Genomic DNA, 20,385 nt, shown 5'->3' with positions numbered 1-20,385 from the left:
GGTCGTCTCTTTAAGGCCAAGCAGTCGTTGAAATATACCGCAGACGACCAGTGAAGAAAAGCCATGCCTACAACATACCTCAACAAAAACCCCTAGGGGAACCACGAGTTCTGGTTTGACACCAAACCAAAAAAAATTCTCGACCGGGAACACCTTCATCGATTGTAAGTGGCTATGAATTATTGAAACTCAAATATGTTTTAAAATGGTTATTTGGTGTCATAATCTGACAGGTATTGTTCGCCATTAATTTCTTTTCATAATAAGTTTTGCAATGATATTTTTTCAGTGTCAGTGAAAATACAATATTCTGTAATCCACAAATAGTTTACCTTTACTGAGCGTAAACGAAAAAACATGACGACTCTACCATACATAATTTATTCTACTGTTGATTGGGTCAACTACACTTCACCAGTGACCTCCTGCAATTGGTCGTTGATTCGCCATTCAGCACTAGAATCAATTGCGTCCCAAGTAGAATCGTTCAGCAGTCCGTTCATCGGCGTGATTTTTGAGGAGATATTTAAATTGTGATCTGACTAGGTACATGGGAGTATAGTTGTGAATGTTTTGAGCGAGCGCACGGCCATTGAAAAATCGGGTGAAGTGGTTTTGAGTGATTGTGTTGCACACCTTCTGAGTATTTAGGTTGCAGTGGCGGAAATATCAATCGTCTACGGGATCGATAGACAGAGCAGAAAATCGATCGATTTAGCAGACTAACCAGCTAACGAGCGCCCGTGGGTTGGGGCTAGGTTTCGTTGACTTTAAACGCATAATAATACAAACATTTCGGATTGTTTTTATTTTCCATCCATCCAACAATAGTTTTACAGAGAAAAGTTCATTTCAGATGTCATAATCATAAATCATCTACTTTTGATTTGAATACCCACAATGGATGGAGTGACCCATTGTAGGTCGAAAGGTTCACAGAGGTCATTATGCACCTGGCATGCGAGTCCAAGGAGAATGACCTATCCCAGACAAGTAGGACAATGGCTCTGGTCAAATGCAAATCTGCGTGGATGGAGGGACGGTGATTTGAATAAGGGTTACAGAGTGGTATAATGCACCTGTGGAGAAGGAAACTGTTTTAGTCTGATTGGTTAAATAAAATGGCTTGCCTTACTCTATCTTGTTGGCTACTGGCTAGCGAGAAGGAATTCAATCTATAGATGCATGTGATTGCCTCGTGGATGCATCTGGCTTTCAATACCATTTTCGTGTTTTCGACTGGTCAAGATGGAGCTTGTCAACTTGTCTGATCTGATGACCAAAGAGACTTCCTAGTGTTCCATGGACGGCCATGAAAGAAACAACCAAAGTGGATTTTACACGGGCAAACTGCCCTATAGAGCAGCCGCTACTACGGAGCGCATAAAATCCACGATGTGTACTTCAACTTATACTTGGCGATGATAACACCGGACGGGATTGTACTATCGATAACCCTTGCCAAGGAATAGTCAAGTTTTCCTGCCCGAAAATATACGTCTTTACACAAAGCAAATGTGCAAGATGGCTTGGCAAGACTGCCAGCACACTGGATATTCTGGCAAGGTAATTTATTCTGTAAAGCTATAAAATTAAATTCATTGACCAAAACAATTTGTTGTGTGTGCGGCAGTATCACAGAATTTCTTTCACCTATTCCACAAACGTTACAAAAAGGCTGTACTTATTTCCATGATATCTGTCACATATGTCTTTTGTTTGATGATTTCAGGTGAATGCGGCAACATCTCTGTACCATCAGGGATTCGATGAGCATCTTATCAAAGAACAAACAGGTCACAGATCAGATGACGGTTTACGCGCCTCAAATGTATGTCTACTGCACAACAAAAGCATGTGTCGAATATATTACTACCACCTCCATCTAGTGTTAAATCAGAGGAATCTGTAAGTAAACCAGTTTCTCAAGTTACGACAAAACAATGTAACAAAACAGACAAGATTGGTCCAACCCAAGAAGACGCCGAATCTAAAGATGGACAGTCTTCATCAACAAATCATGTTGCTTACATTGAGCATGGTCCAAAGAAAGTTAAAATTGAATTATAAAATGTGATGCTATAACATATCAGTTGAACAAATTGTCTTCATTTTGTTATTGAATGTGTGTGAATGCTTTAGACATCTCGACTTGACCTATTGTTCTCTTGCAAATTAGTAATCAGTCATACTTTTTTCATATTTAAATAAGTAATCACTACACTTTTATTGATATGATAATGATTTTCTTTCATTAAAGTGTGGTGATTACTTATTTACATATGAATAAAAGTATGACTGATTACTTATTTTGCATAAGAACAATAGGTGTCAGTCGTGTTTTCAGGGATAAATGGATGGCAAGAACAATAGGTCACATGACCTGGAGTGGTATAAAAATATTAAGAAAATAATTGACTCAGGAATTGCTATAATAACCTCGGGTGTTTTTGTTATTTGTTAATCGACCTCTTAGTAAATTACACGACAACAAGATAGCATGCACTGATCGCAAGCAATGGAATCAAGCTATTGCTTCTTAAAAGTTGCCCCCTTTGGGAAGTTTGATTAAATACACGTAAATCTGGTCCGGAGTGTTTGCTCAGAGTATTTTCGGCTGTAACGCGAGTTATTGGTAACCATTGACCTCTGACCGTTGGCACAGTACTTGAGGTGATCTAATTCCTACTGAACTTAGCAACAGCAACGACGACGTTGTTGCCTCTGAGGTCAAAGATATAAATCCTTGAATGGTACGAGCAATTCCTAACAGCCGTATTAATTGAACATTGCACACGAAGATTTGAATCTGTCAATGAATTGTAGACAACACATACACACCATGGTTCAGCAGTGGTGACACTAAGAGATGTTCACGGATCAAAGTTGCTAGTTGCTTATTAACTATTGTTGCTGATTTCAAACTCTTTTCTGCATATCTGTGTATGGAGGGAGTGTTTGGATTAAGAACAACCTGACTGAAACAATGTATCAAACGCAGCGGAACAATGGCTTCTCGATGTTGATGACATGCTATAAAGTACTTTAATCTTCGAAGGCAGTGAAATGGTGAAAATACTGTCATCGTCGATGATAAATTTTGATGCACGCCATTCTACGTGCAAAGAGGACCGAAATAGACCAGATTTGACCCCCATAAAGCAAATTTGCTTCCCAGCAATGTTAGGGCGATCGCAATGTGCTGTACGCACAATGTAACCGAAGCCGATAGAGTATAAATTTCCAAAAAAAAAAGAAATTTAAAGAAATGTTTTCGGAAGCAAAAAGACTTTCAACTTATAAAGAAGTTATTTGGACATATATAGTATGGTCATTGTTATAATGAGAGTACTAATGCATTAAGTGAGATGATGGCAGAAAAGATGCCGAGTGGTTGAACGACGGGCAATCGATGATATCACACTGGAAAATTGACATGCTTAACTTCTGGAGAAACAATGACTTTAAATATCTCATGTTATGCCACAGATTGTTGGCATGTAGTAGTTTTTACTGGAAACAACCCAACCCAATTTAGAGTTAGGAAATATGCCAATACTAACTGATAAAAGTCCAGCGAAACTTGAAGAAAGAAAACGAGTCGAACGACTGCGTCCTTCATTTTGTCCATTATGATACATCGAGTTGCAGTCTAAAAGCGACAACTTTTTGCATTTTTCATACATCAAGATTAGTTCACGTAAATGTACTTACTGTTGAATGTCTGTGAAAATACTGCATTCACTGTTCAAAAAAGTTACAAATGTTTCTTCGACATCTTAGGTTTATTCCCGTTAGAAGCATGATGTCATTAACTTAAATGCTTGACACTCGGTATCCTGTGGCTGTAATTTTCTTTTATATGGCTAGTTTTTGAAATTGACACGATAACCGAAATTTTAAAACTTTTTATTTATTTACCCATTCTGGTGTGAATGTGTGTACATATATTTTATCCAAAAAATTGTACATCACAACATGAAAATAATTTCAACAATACCTGATGAAAATAGAAGATATTTGAGCTCAACACATTTCACAGTTGAAAGTAAAGATCCCTATATAGTTCAATTTAGTTGGAAGACCTGATGCAATATTTTTTCGGCAAGATGTCAGTGTATACCTACCCCGCGCCTTGTATATGAAATTGTCTGGAATAGTACTGCAAACATGAAAGAGAGGTCGAGGTTGTAATCTCCATTAATTTAATAATCTCCATAAATGTAATATCAACCGCAATTTTCATAAAATCAACCAACCATTAATGTAACAACCCGCAACCACAAATGTTATAAACAAATTAACCCGAATTTAATAAACAAATTAACCATAAATGTATTTAAACTCAAGAATAATATAATTAACTTGAACTTGCATATTTGATCATTTGTTTATCAATGCCCTGAATATATAATAACTTTAATAAGACTAGTGTAATGTTATTGAATACTTTTCTGAAACTAAGTTTTTTTTCCGAAACACAGAATAGAATACTTTGAGAACACTTATCAGAAAACGGCAAGGCACCGATCAAGCCGTTGGATAAATGAAGTGGAATAGCAGCTCTAGACACTGATAATTACATAATAAGGAAGCGTCAAAATAACTCGTCAACCAGTGATACCACAAGAAGTTTATGACAGACGACTCAGAACAAATAACAGAGAAATATACAACCTTATAACAGAAACTTATGACACAAACACGTTACCGAGAATAATCCGTGGCACATTTCGGCCAACCAATAAACCAATTTGCATTTCAAAAAAAAAATCGAAATGGAGCTGATTTTCAATTTTCAAATAGTTTCATCATCTTGATTATTAAATTTTAAGCCTACTTCTAAATTCAACTTCTTTAGGCTGAGATTGAAATATAGGAAATATGTGTATACTGCCGTGAGGATGGCACTTTGCGGCCATTCAAATTTTCCCCCTGGCAAACTATTTCCACAATGCGTATTTCCGTTTTTTTCAATTTCCAATATCCCAAATGACCAATTTTCCCATTTCATTTGGGGCGTGGTTCAGTATCTTTTCATACTGTGGCGAAAATAACTGAATCGAATTAGAATTAAGGTGTAACATTTGTCTCAGTGTGACAAAATGTACTGGGGGCGGGGCTTGGAACCGATAATTGGTACAATATACTTTTAAATATTAGCGGGAATGAGGAACAGGTCAGATTCTTTGGCCAAGGAGGCCGGTGGATTCATGGGGGTCACCTGTTTTTGACTTTGTTGATGGGGTCGACATGTTTTTGAAATGCCCTATGGGGTCAGTGTGTTTTAAATTTCGACACGGGCTCATACTTGCCTAAAATGCATCAAATGCATCGTGCTAGCCATGAAATTCATCATTCAGTTTCATTTTTCTGGGCGCCCTCTGGGCGCGTAAATTTAATAATGTGAGGTCATTACGAAAATACCCCATGGCCCAAAGGATGTACGAGGACATTGGTGCAGCTTATCGCCCGATGCAAAGCGGAGGCGATGTACGGCGCCAATGTCTGAATGCATCCTTTTGTGATAACCTTATTATTATAAATCTTACATTCGTGACCGGGGCATCAAATTGTCAGTGAAGTGACCGTTATTGTGCAATGTCGACATTTATAGTGCAATTTATAGTGCAAATGTAGAACGTTATCTCAGACAGCTTCTGCAAGCTCTGGAGTGTGTGTACGACACACGTGCGTACAGCACGCGCGCGAGGCTGAAGAGCCTGACAGGTCCCTAACATCGTCTCACATACTGGAATACAAGGAAAAAAACTGTTCTTTGGTCGGTAGAGTGCGCATGCATTTCAGGCAATGAACTTAAGTTGGTGCGTTCAGCCGCGAGAAATTCAGAAATGGTTGATAAAGGAAGAAGTAACCGCGAAATAGGTATTCATCGCCAAAATCACTTGCCAGGGCAAGTGGGATCTCTGAACGAAGAGTAAGACGATACTGTCTAAAACATGATATCAAACACCTTAAGGTCAATATTTGGATCGGGTTATAACGGGTGCAATTTGTAAAGTGAGCCGGCATACGGGTTTAAAACAATGACGGGTCCTTAGATCGTTATGGGGAGAACATTGCGTACAAAGATTGATAGCTGAAAATTAATCAGGTAAAATAAAAGGTGGATGCCGCATTCTAATTGGGCAGATGGCTGACACAATTTTTCACAACGTGCAAGTTTGCGACATTGACGGGAAGCGCGCAAAACTTCAGCAGGTGAGGTCAAATGGATTATATCGGACTTTCCAACACTATTGTTCCTTGTATGTTCGTTACTCGATCAATTGAACGAGTTGCCCGCGCAAATAATTGTCACAATTTGATGCATTTCTAGGCCAAAGATAGATCCTATCAGCTGCCACGCCCAAAATAAAATAGGATAGTGATATTTGGTATTTTAAAATTGGGAAAACGGAAATGTGCATTATGGGAACAAGAGTTTGTTAGAGGACAATTTTAATGGCCGAAAAGTGCCATCCTCGTGACAGTGCACACCTGTTTCCTGTATATCAATCTCACACAAAAGATTTTAAAGTTAAAAATAAGCCTAAAAGTTAGTAATAAAGATAATTAAACTATTTGAAAATTGAAAATTAGCTCCATTTCGATTTTCTTTTTTGGAGGTGGAAATTGGTTTATTGGCTAGCATATTGCTATATCCAAAGCCAAATTGGTAGGTAATTGCCTATTTTGGTGTTCCAAAAATACATGCAGCAACTGTAGCAGGCAGACAGTCTAAAGGTTGGATGCAAATTGAAGGTAAATAATTAACTCTACATGGTTGCAAAATGAATGTTTTTTTTTGCGTCAAAAACGGGTGATTTGCACGCCAATGCAACCTCTAATTCAGTATGAGATTTGAGACGGCATCTGTGTGAAAACTGATAAATTAAACTCCAAAGTGTTGCCATGGAAACATGTCATGCTAAAATGAATGATTTTTTAGGCATGCTAACCAAAAATAATCCTATGATAAATATTTCATAGCAGTTAAGGATATTTTTTTTATAGCTGAAGCGTATTTAAAGGAATCACTTGATGGTTACTAAAATGGTTACCATGGCAACGTAAAACAAAACCGAACATGGAGTTCATGCTATGATAAATACACATAGAAGAGCATTGCATAGTAACTGGGATTACTTTTAATGAAATTTGGGAACAAAATGAAATTTTAAAACGCAAAAAGGTTACTATGGAAACACAGGGAGTAACCAGATATGAACTGAAAATGCTCACGTGTTTCAATATATATTGCAGTTCTGTGTGAATTTGAACCTTTGTCGCATGTTTGCAACTTTATTGAAAGTATTATGATCAGCATAATGAACAATATTCACTACATTGATTTTAAAAACCCATGAATTATACACATATGTCATTAGCTGAAATAAAAATATCAATTTCTTTCACTGCTGTCATTGTATCACCACTTTATATGGCAAGTGTAATTACCTTTTGCCAAGTCCTTAAAGCCATACATACCAAACTGTGAAAGCTCATTAGATATGCAAATTATAAATAAGCTGAAATGAAAATGTGAAATGACTTTCAATATTGTTTTAACCTGGTATAATCATCGATGTACATAGCATGTTTTGCCAACTTTGCTACAGAAAATCCAAGTATATATCCGTAATTAGAAAAGATCATTGAAAACGCAAATTAAAAATTGGCTGAAGAAAAAATACTTTATGACTTTCAATAATGATGTATCATATATCATTAATGTATATAGCAAGTTGTGTCAACTTTCGTCCAGTCAATCAAATATATATCCCTAATTAAGAAAGTTCATCAAATATGCTAATTAAGAATTGGCTGACGTAAAAAACGCTTAATGATTTTCAATAATGTTGTATAATAGTATCTTCAATATAAGTAGCAAGTTTTGTCAACTTTGGTCAAGTTAATTCAGATATATATCCCTAATTAACAAAAGTTTATTAAATATGCTATTATTATGCTATTAAATATGCTAAAATGCTAAATGACAATCACTGATTAGGTAGGTTCATTAAATATGCAAATAAGAAATTGGCTGAAAAGAAAATGTTAAATAACTTTTAATAATATTGTATTATATTGTCTTTAATGCAGATAGCAAGTTTCATCAATTTTGATCAAGTCAATTCAGATATATATCCCTAATTAGGAAAGTTCATTAAATATGCAAATTTGGTATTGGCTGAAGTAAAAATGCGAAATGACCTTGAATAATATTGTATCATAGTTGCTTCAATATATGTAGCAAGTTTCATCAACTTTGGTCCAGTCAATTCAGATATATCCCTAATTAGCAAAGTTCATAAAATATGCAAATTAGGAATTGGCTGAAGTTAAAATGCTTAATGACTTTCAATAATGTTTAATCATAGTATCTTCAATATACATACCAAGTTTGGTCAATTTTGATCAAGTCAAATCAGATATATATCCCTAATTAGCAAAGTTCATTAAATATGCAAATTAGGAATTGGCTGAAGTTAAAATGCTTAATGACTTTCAATAATGTTACATCATAGTATCTTCAATATATACATACCAAGTTTCGTCAATGTTGATCAAGTCAATTAAGACGATATACATCCCTAAACAGGAAAGTTCATTAAATATACAAATTAGCAATTATCCTTGCTGAATCCCGTAATACCTTTCACGGATGATATACCGTTGTTTGATCAACATTTGTAGCAACTCTCATCAAATTATATGCAGTCATTCTCAATGTATATCATTTTTTTCTAATGTCATTCATTATGCAAATGAGCAAAAAGTAAGAAAACCACACCAACCAAAAACTAATCAGTTCTTGCCATTTGCTAATTGAATCTATATACCAGATTTGATTCTGATCTGATTAGCCGTTTTTGAGATATTGGACCAACAGACAGACAGATAGACAGACATTGCTCCGACATATGCTCACGTGTATGAACACAAATGGATATCATATTTGGTTTCCTAACCCAAAATATCCCTTGGGTATAATATTTCTGTTGATTACTGGAATTTTACACTGGATATTTGGTCTTTCGAACCCCAAATATCCCTTTGATATAATACATTTCTGTTTATTACTGGATTTTAGGTGGAATCTTTGAAAAACTGATAATTTTTACTCCTAAATGGTTGCCATGGAATCGTCTCACAGTAAAATGAGTGTGATTTTTTTGGTTTGCTAACCAGAAAAAAAAAACCATGAGTAATTGTTTTACATTAATTAATAGTTCTTTAATAGCAATGAGGGAGAAGTAAACATTTTCAATCCCAAAATAGTCACCATGGCAACTTGAAACATTAAAGTAAGTCTGGTTTTAGGAGGTACGCTACCATTCCAAAAGATGTTGGGACATTCTTGAAGTTGACTTTTTTGAAATAATCTTTATGTGTACATTGCAAAGATATGAAAAAAATATGGGGTACCCATGCAAAATTTTTGAAAAAACACATGCCAAAATTGACAGAAAACCACTAAATCTCCCATTTTGCAAAATTTGCACTTACCAGCAGAATCTTTATTTTATCGCAAACGATTAACAGATCACAGTGTGCATACCACATTTTTGCATCGCCAGGACAGCTGAATTAGGACAATCAACTAAAATTTGTGATGTCTTGTCTTAAAAATTAAATATTAGACCCTAAATTTATCATTTAACTGTAAAATTGGTCTTTTTAAAAAATATAAACTTCATATAAATGCACAAAATAATTTTCAAAATGTTAAAAAGTACAGCAATATCTATCAAACAGACAGTGTTCTTTGATTTAGAAGCAAAAAAAGTTGGGGTCACCACGCAAATTTTCTTACAAAACAGCAAAAAGTGACGAAAAAAGGTGAATTTTGTTAGACCTGAGATTTGACCCTCTAGATTACTGATATTATGTCAGAGCAACAATTGTCAATTATTCTCTACTGATCTTTCAAAATAAAAATAACTGTCGCTTTACAGTGCAAAAACATAATTTCGATTATTTTGATTCATAAAAACTTCTGAAAGAAATATTATAAGGTCACTAGCATGATTTTTTGCCATTTTGTCCTGTTATTCACGCTCACCAGGTTAGGTAGTCTAAAGGGAACATGTACATCTTCTGGACAAAAGAGGGCGCTCTCCTATATAGAATGGTAGCGTACTACCTTAAAGTAACTTTTCATGGGGTATTAGAAAAAAAGAAATTTTTCAACCCCTAAAATTGTTACCATTGAAACATGGGGCAGTGAAATCGATACCGTGTATGGTCTTTTCGACCAAAATACCCTTATGGTGAAATTTTCACGGAAATTTAACCTATTATTATTCGCTTTATCATTTCTATATAACACTTATATAAATTATTATCAATATTATCATTATTCTTTTTCTTCTTCTTTCGTCCTATAATGCAATGCCGTACGAACAACGTTGCACCTAGTGACTTCAAATTTGGCACATAGGTAAAACTCCTCACAAATATTTTTTTGATCACATGACCATAACAATGGGTCGTGTGGCCATATTGAAATTAAACATAACTTTAAACATAATTTGCATAAAAATTAATCAATCAAAATACTGTCCTAAATTTTTGTAGACCATAGGGCTAGGCTTCTTCATGCAAAATATCGAGGTCATAGGTCCTGCCGATTTTGATAAACATCTTTCAAATCTTGCCCAACTATTCCTGATTTAAAGACAATAATCTTTGTCTTATTCATATTTACTACTTTTCAAAGATTACAAAACTGCTGCAATATATCAATGAGTCTTTGTAAACCATACACTATATTTGAGAATATAATTACATCATCGGCGAATAAAAGCAGAAAAAGATCATGCATATTATCAATTTGAACTCCTGAATACCCAGAATTCATAACCATTTATTGTAGTTTACTTATGATAGTACAAAAAGTAGAGGCTGAGCATATAACCCTGCCTTACTCCAATGTTACAGGGATCAAGAAACTAGACAGCTTATTATAAATTTTCACACATAATTTAACATCTGCATATATTACGAAGCATATTCATCGTTTTTTGCCCAATACCTGACATTTAAAGCTTATGAAATAGTTTTTTGATCCGCTTTATCAAAGGCCTTTTCGAAATCGACAAAACGACAGTAAATTGCAATCTTTTTCTAGACAGGTGTTTCTTGATTAAAGCATTTAAAACTAAAAGGTTATCTATGGTGATAATGACGTCTAAAACCAGCTTGCCCTTATGGAATCTTATTTGATAACTCAGCCGATTTATAGAGACTTCTATTGAGAATACACGCAAAAGATTTTACTAAAAACACCGAGTAGAGTAATACCCCTGTAGTTGTTCGGGTCGTCTAAATCACCTTTTTTATAAATTGGAAGTATTATACATTTCGCCAACCCCAAAGGAAATATTCCTGTATCATAAATCTTATTCAAAATTTTATTCAATACAGGGAGTAGGTCAGACTCGGCTGCTTTGAAAAATTCCCAATGATTTTGTCAAATCAAACAGCTGTCATATATTAGAGGTTCCTGATACTGTTTGTTATATCACTGTCTGTAATCTTACTATATTTAAATTTCAACACCCAGAGAATCTGGCGAGCTGTTGGCTTCATTTTCCTATACATCCATATCAAAAGCCAGTTCCCCATTCCATTCTGTACTCAAAAACCAGAAAAATAATCGTCCCATTTGACCATCTCTATGTCATTTTTACAGCTTCTGTGTAAGTAACCTTTTTCATGGATTTCCACACAGAATTCAAACTATTTTCAGCATTGAGTTTCTCATTCTATTTGTCCATAAAACTTCTATACTTTTCCTACAAAGCTTTGAATACTCATTTCTCACTTGTCGGTATTGATCATACTCAGCTGGGCTACCTGAAACTCTGAATTTATTCAGCAATAAAATTTCAGTTTTCTTCTCTCAGCACGGTCATTGTTATACCACTGGTCATCTGTGCGTCCACGTTGCTCAAATAGTTTTAGCGGTTCAAAATTTCTCGTCTTTTTGAGAAAAGTCTTTTTCTGATTCTTCTCGTTCTTTGAGAAAAATCTTCGTCAACACTTACTGTAGCGCGCAAACAAATCCTTAAGACTCAAAATAATTTGTTGTCAACTACTGTGCAATGGACATCTATGAATGATATTCCGTAATGCGTTCCTCCTTAAATAAGATGAAGCAAATATCCGATCTCATCATCAAGAGGTTTAGTCGAATATAAGCATATCTTCCAGAGAAGGTATAAGAACGTACGTATGAACTTAATGGAAATAATGGAACGATTAACTGAAATAAATCAAATAAAAATACAGAAAAAACTAACAACTAAGCTAAATTCACACTTTGTAATGACCTAGGGGCAAAGGTCAAGTCAATGGATCACGTCATAGGACCTGTCTCATTAAGCGCCCTCTAACAATGACCGAACGCTTGTCTCATTTGCAAGACAGCCTGGGCTTACAGAGTTGCAAAAGTTATTAATTAATCAAAGTTGCATGAAAATACAATCACTAAAGCAACTAAACTAATAAGTCCCAGATCAAACATGAATTAATTTCGATCAGTGTCATTACGAGTGTTCTTTGTCCTTGGTCATTGTCCCTATAGATTCGCCTTGCAGGGGCGACGCCCTTGTATGCACAAGGCAAATAGAGTTATGCTAAATTTGTCAAAATTCAAATCTAACTAAATAAATTCGAATAATATACTGTTCATATATTGCTTATTAAAAAGATTAATGCTCTTAGCTGTTGTTGTATCCTTTAGATGAATCGTCGACGGCATCGGCCTCCAGGAGCACACACAGTTTAACCACTGGGCACCGTAGAGGAGTCATTCTGGTCTTGACTTCTGCAAACATGATGAGTCCCTTCTTGTCTTTCATCACTTCGGTGATTCTGCCCATAGACCAGGAGTTCCTCGGCGCTGTGTTGTCGACGACCAACACCACGTCTCCAACGTTGAGGTTTCTTCTGATCTCAAGCCACTTCTATCTCTCTTGTAGCAACGGGAAATATTCTCTTACCATCTCTTCAAGATTATATCCGCCAGGCACCTGTCTCCGTCGAAAGCGTACATAGTTGTCATTCTTTTAAAACAAGGCAGTTGGCAGGGCCTGTTTTGGTTTCAGCATCAACAGATGATTGGCAATTTAAGGCTTCTAGGTCGTTTGGATCTTCTGACAGACTGGTGATTGGTCGGCTGTTTATTATGGCTTCCACTTCACAGAACAGTGTCTGGAGTGTTTCGTCTGTCATACGAAGTGGTTGTTCTTTAAGCAAGGAAAAGATTATGTTCCCTATGGTTCTTATGTTACGCTCTCATACTTCTCTAAAATGGCAACCTGCTGGAGGTTGAATTCCCATTTGATGTCTTGTTGATGGAACGTTTCAGCTATCTTCTCTTGGTTCCATTTCCCTATACTCTCCTTCAGCTCTTTGTCGGCTGAGACAAAGTTAGTCCTGTTGACTGATATGATGGACCTAACTTAACTAATGGCGTTGATGCACGAATCTGTGTCTGATGAGCAGGCTACCTCTAGGTGTACCACAAGAATCGCCATGCATGTGGAGAAAAATAATCGCAATCATACAAATCCATAATCCAACCAGATATGAACTGAATATGATCACGTGTTTTACAACAGGTTCATTTATAGTGGTACGCTTCACAGAACAATGAGATATATGTTATCACTATATGTAGCAGGTTTTTTCAACTTCAGAAAGTACTCTAAGAGTTTAATCACTAATTACAAAACTTTATTTAATATGCAAATGAGTCGTTAATTAACTGGGCACTGCTCAATGCTTTACGGGACAATTAGATATCCATCAGATCAACATTTGTAGCACGCTTTATTAAATTTAATGCTGTAATTTTGGAGTGATGTCACTAATTACAAAGTTCATTAAATATGCAAATAAACCCTAAATTAACTTGACACTGTTCAATGATTCATAGCACAATTAAATATTTATCAAATCAATATCTTTAGCACGTTTCACAAAATGTTGGTGCCGAAATTTAAAATATGCAAATGAACCATTAATTAACTTTACACTTCTAAATGCTTTACAACACAGTTAGATATCTGTGGTATCAGTATGTGCAGCAGTCTTCATCACATTTTATGAAGTTATTTCGAAGTTATATGACTTATTATAAGACTTCATGAAATATGCAAATGAGCTAATTATTAACTTGACACTGCTCAATGCTTCTCAGTACAATTGGATATTTATCAGATAAACATCTGTAGCAAGTTTCATCAAATTGAACGCTGTAATTTTGAGTAATATCACTAATTACAAAGTTCATATAATATGCAAATGAAACCTTAATTAACTTTACACAACTAAATGCTTTACACCACAATTATGTATCTGTCGGATCAGTATCTGCAGCAGATTTCATCACATTTGGTGCAGTTATTTTGGAGTTATATCACTAATTACAAAACTTCATAAAATATGCGAATGACCTATTTGTTAACTTGACACTGCCAAATGCTTCTCAGTACAATTACATATTTATCAAAACAATATCTGTACCCAATTTCACTGACTTGGGTGCCGTAATTTCAGAGTTATATACCTAATTACAAAGTTCATTAAATATGCAAATGAACCCGTAATTAATTTCATACTACTAAATGCTTTACACTACAGTTAGATATTCGTCGGATCAGTATTCGCAGCAGATTTCATTACATTTGGTGAAGTTATTTTGGAGTTATATGACTAATTACAAACCTTTATAAAATATGCAAATGAGCTATTTATTATCTTGACACTGCTTAATGCTTCTAAGTATAAATAGATATATATCAGATCAATATTTATTGCAAGTATCATGAAGTTTTGTGCAGGAATTACAGAGTTATCTCACTAATAACAAAAGTTCATTAAATATGCAAATGAGAAAATAATTGACATGACACTCACATTATCATCATAATGTTCTGAGATTTACATCTGTGAAATGTTTCATGAAATTTTGTGCAGTATTTCCTGATATATGTCTACACTGTCATTACCGTCTCAATAGGGAAACCATTGTTGGGAAAAAACGATATTGCATAACTTCATTAATATGCAAGCCACACTAAACAAAATCTAATCAGTTTTTACCAGTAGCATATAGTACCTTTGTACAAAATCTGACTTGAATCCATTCAGGTGTTTTTGAGTTATCGTGTAAACAGACACACACACACACACACACACACACACACACACACACACACACACACACACACACACACACACACACACACTAACCACTGCAGCCCAAAAGCCCCTCATTTTGTCCAATGAAAGTGTCACCAACTTTTCGCCACACATACGCAAATTACGCGTACAGAGGGTTGAATCCACCTTCCACGTCATGTTCAAAACTTCGCCGAATTTCCCTCACTGCAAAGGTAAATATTTATAAAAGAATTGCAGTTTCCATTTCCCTTACATGTTGCCCTTTCCATTATGGTATTTTGGCAAGAATTGAAGGAGGAATTCCAAAAATACCCAGGGATAATAGCCAAGTGCAAAAATAGGTGAAAACACAGTCAACAGCCAAATGATCGTTGACTCGTCATCTCAGAAAACGAGAGAGAAACTCAACAAAGTAAAATCATAGACCTTTAGTTAACCTTCAAGAGATGTGTAATCTGAAATATTGTAAGAAATAACAGCGAAATGAAAACGTTAAGTCAGCGGGTTTTTCAGATTTATTTTTCATTTTACAATGTGGCGAATAAGCTCGATTTCCCATAGAAAACAATGACGTCTAATGTACCGAACAGGCTGCACACTTCTTTCAGGTTCATTTTTTTCAAATCTGAACCAATGATGATGAAAAGCGACACGGCGATCCTTTCATTGATATACAAATTTCCTGTGGTTTTAGATTTTTGAATTTCTTCACGAAACTGTTTTATTTGGCAAGCATTTTATTTTTTCCGATCACTGAAATATACTCTTGCCCGGAATAAAATGGTGATCTGACGTCGTTTACATGCACAGAACAAGGGTCTCAATTGGCGCATTGTAATCAGTAAGCGTCTCTTAAGTTGTACAGACCTAAGACCTGTAAAGTTGTCATAATTTACACAAAATTTTAGCGAATATAAACTATGACAATTCTAGTAAACTGAAAAAATAACACAGAACGGAGGCAAACGAACGCAGGGTCTCCACTGCAATCGTGCAGTGAACGTTATCGATCGATATTCTTTTGTCGGAAATTGATACATTGTTGTGTTGCATACTCGCCGGTCGTTCCCAGCTCACAGTGGCGGCAAACTAGGCCAAAGCGCGCCAAAATACACTGAAACGTAAAAGTATCACAAAAACTGAAAAAGTGTCGTCAATTTCATTTAAGTACAAGAAACCAACAGAAACCTTGATGTTATAGTAAATAAGTCAAAATATACGGGTTATTTTGGAAATATTCATGGCGTGACTTGAATTACATGAGCAGCACCCAAGCAGATTTACGATCATATCTATTGAAATAAATTGATACAAAGTTCAACGTTGTCAATAGTGACCGGCCAATAGCGCTGTGCGGTAGGAATTATGCTTCGCAGAGTACTGGACACTGAGACATGCTTTTGGCCGCAGTGAACACACACATACACGGACAGACAGACATCGCTATGACATTAGCCCACGTGTTTACACAAGTGAGCTAATAATCACTCCATACCTCACGACTTCCATTGGTCCAAAGTAATCTACAAATCTGAGAGTGAATGGTAGTTCTTTGGGGTAATGCGGTCCTTTGGTATGTCTGACATCTTCTGCTCACAAACTTTTGCTCTATATTTCCTACAGATCACACATTAGGTTTTGAGGTTGCGGATTGCTGTAGGTGCACGTAGAATCCAATATTTTTCTCTTAGCTTCGCCAGCATAGACTTCCTTCCAAGGTGTCCGACTTGTTTGTGGAATTCTTGGATAATAATTGTTGACACCGGTGAGTCTTTTGGTAGCATTATCGGGTACTTGCTGTCCGGTGACACTGAGGCACGTTCAAGGCGTTCGCCTACATGTATTATTCCCTTATCCAAGATTGGATCTAGCTTATATCATGGGGCTGTATCTCTTGACTTGTTACTTTCTCTGTAGGATTGTCATTTCATCTGGGCAATGCCTTCGTTGCACGTATTGCATGGTTGCATCTTCAGCCCCTTGCAGTTTCTCAAGTGTAAGAGATGGGATTGGTTTTTTCACAACTCTTCTCAGAAGTACCTTCGTTGGTTCCTTCATTGCTTTGTTTTCTTGTTCGACAATGATCTTGGAGGTTTTTCTTCACCAGCAAGAACCATCCAACTATCTTCTTCAGTTTCATCAAACTGGAATAGCGTAGCAGGATTTTCTCTACTGCAAATGCTCGCTCTACTAATATATTGCTGAACACGGATACTTCCCGCTTAACCTCTTGGTCTTTATTACATAGCGCTCTGCAAATGCCTTCTTGTGTTGGCCATTCACTTTTTTGTTTCCACAGGAAATATGGTCCTTGCAGCCATTTTTTGTTTTGCAAAAACTTGTCTACAGTCAGTCCCCTAGATGCGTCTTCAGCTGGGTTGGATTTGGTATCAACGTACTTCCACTGTTTACGATCTGATCCTTCACGTATAATATTGATTCGGTTGGCTACGAAGGTGTGGAACCGGGAGGTTTTACTAGTCCTGTTTCATAAGTCAGGTCCATGACATATGTACCAACATCAGTGATTGGTTCATCTGGTAATTCAAGGTCCATTTGCGTTACGCTGATTGGTGGGACCTCATGCGTTAGGTCTCATTACTATGTATTATTCACTTTACAGCTCCCTGATTGGTTGATGGTAGGTCCGGTCCTCCAGTGTTCACTGCCTCATTATGCAATGTCCCACGTGCTTCCTAGCTACCGCTGAAGTAAAACGTTATTCGTAATGTTCACGGATCGGCCGAAAGTTACAACGAAAAATGCCCGACAAACCTTCATGCGTTAAATTTCCATGTTTTTACTTATCCCTGTCCCTTTATGCATTACAGTAGACTCGGTTCAAGTCTTTGATTGTTAATGTTTGAGTTGAGTGAACACAACGATATGTATTTTGCTTTCGTTAGTCGAGGAGACCTTAACCGCATATCATTTGCATCTCATTGTCGGCTACATGGACTGTGTGCCGCGCGTGTGAGTGGAGTGGACGCGATGAGTCGGGTGAACGCTATACAGGGGAGTTTCACCCGGAGGTGAATCCGGCAGAAACTAACTCACTATCCTGCGCACACTCGAAGTTTGCGCATTCAATCGCTGGGAAAAACATGGCCTGGGCTACCAAATTCCGAATAGGTTTGTACGAAATTGGAGAGACACAAGAGAAACTATTATTAATGATTTTATTTTTTTCAAATTCATCGACTTGTCTAGTTGTCATCGAAATCTAGCATTACAGGCATGTTGGCTCTTTGTTTTCCAATTGTTGGTTACGTACAAAGTTCACGATTTTAATTTTGATTTGACGGGGGCATTGGCCGCATCGACAACAGTGAGGCCTGTGAATGACAAGAGGAAACAATAGAGCTTCAAGGCATTACGTAACAAAAATTGCGCAACGGTTTCAGACGTCAGTAGCTCATTTCAACAAACTCATGCAGGGAAAAGGACAAAATTTCTCCTGACAATATTTAATTCATGTATAATTCACAGTATCACATAAAATGCCATGACTTGTGAAGGAACTCTCGAACAAGGTCAAATCTAACTAGATATTTTGACAAATACTCGGCATGAGTACCGTTCTTCATATACTGGGATCGGGCTGCGACCAGTGCGGGCATCGTCCAAAAGTACAGGGACATTGCATAATGAGGCAGTGAACACTGGAGGACTGGAACTACACATTAACCGACCAGGAAGCTGTAAATTGAATAATAATAATAATGAGACCTAACACATGAGGTCCCTCCAATGACTGCTCCGAAAGTGGACCTTAAAGAAGCGGATTAACCAATCAGAGCATGCCGTACATGTGTGTAGGACGTGTAATGTAGGTCATTTTGAAACAGGACTATTGGCACAGTACGTGATCACTGACATGCTGTCTGCCTAGAAGTATACCTTGTCATTCTTAATGTCGATCTTCTTATGTAGCATTCTGTTCATTCTCACGGCAACTGTAGCTGCTGTTAGCTCCAGGTGTGGGATGGTTATTTTCTTCAATGGTGCAACCCTTACTTTCCCCATAAAGAATTGGGCTAGTTTACAAGGCGCAGTGAATTCTTCCATCTTCGTTTATGAGTCTATTGTATTATGCGACACCATATCCTTATTCACTGGCATCAGAAAAATTATGTATCTCACATACCTCGACTGCTCCAAAGTCTGCTAGTTTGTAGCACCTCTGGGTGATACATTTTTTAGTCTTGGAAGATCTGATAGCCCCTTTGCCATTTCTTCCGGTCGTCTTCTTTGATCTTTGCATCCCAACCAATATCTCTAGGACACAAGTCTTGAAGTAGTATTCTTGCAGGTAGGATGAATGAGGCTGCAAGTCCAATGGGACCGTATACTAAGCTGATAATTGATAGTATGCCTGTCTTGTTGAAGGCCGGTTTTCAATGTTGATCTGGCATCCTACCAAGTCTGACTCGACCGACAATGAAGTATCTAGGGCACGTTCTACATGTAGGCAGTCGTATTCCAGCTTCAGATCTTTGATTTCTATAGCTCTCTCCTCTTTCAGTATGGCCTCTAATTCTTCACGACTATTGCTTACCCACTTTGTTAGACGGACACCGCTCATTTTGCATGCAGCGGTAAGACCTTGTGTCAACTTGATTGCCTTCTCAATGTTCTCCACTGACTTGTGGCAGTCATCTATGTAGATTTATCTCTTAATTGTATCCACAACTTCATTGTCGAATAGGTGGCTATTGTTATCGGTCATCTTGTGTAGTGCTATGTTTGCACAGCTCAGGGATGTTACTGCACCGATCAGATGATCCATCATCTTATTGACTCTTGGAGGACTTTCTATGTTTCCATCTGGCCACCAAATTTAGAAAAACGTAGACAGTCACTGTCCTCTTCTTTAACTTTTACTTGGTGAAACAAAGCCTCTATATCTGCCATTAAGGTGATTGGTTCTTGTCAAAATCGTAATAACACTCCTAGTAGATTATTTGTCAGATTGGCCCCTGTAATAGTAGGTTGTTCAATGACACCCCTTGAAACTTCTCTGAACAGTCAAAGACAACACGGATTTTCTCTGGTTTCTTTGGATGATATACCCCATGGGGAGGTTTATACCATACCCTTCCATCGTCTTGGTCTAGTTTGTCATTTGGGACTTGTATTGCATATCCCTTCTCAAGTATGTCTGCCATGAATTTCTGGTAATGG

This window comes from Ptychodera flava, unplaced genomic scaffold, assembly GCF_041260155.1.
Source record: "Ptychodera flava strain L36383 unplaced genomic scaffold, AS_Pfla_20210202 Scaffold_110__1_contigs__length_247015_pilon, whole genome shotgun sequence".
NCBI classification, from domain to species: domain Eukaryota; kingdom Metazoa; phylum Hemichordata; class Enteropneusta; family Ptychoderidae; genus Ptychodera; species Ptychodera flava.
The sequence above is the reverse complement of the archived record's forward strand: the minus strand, read 5'-3'. Positions refer to the sequence as shown.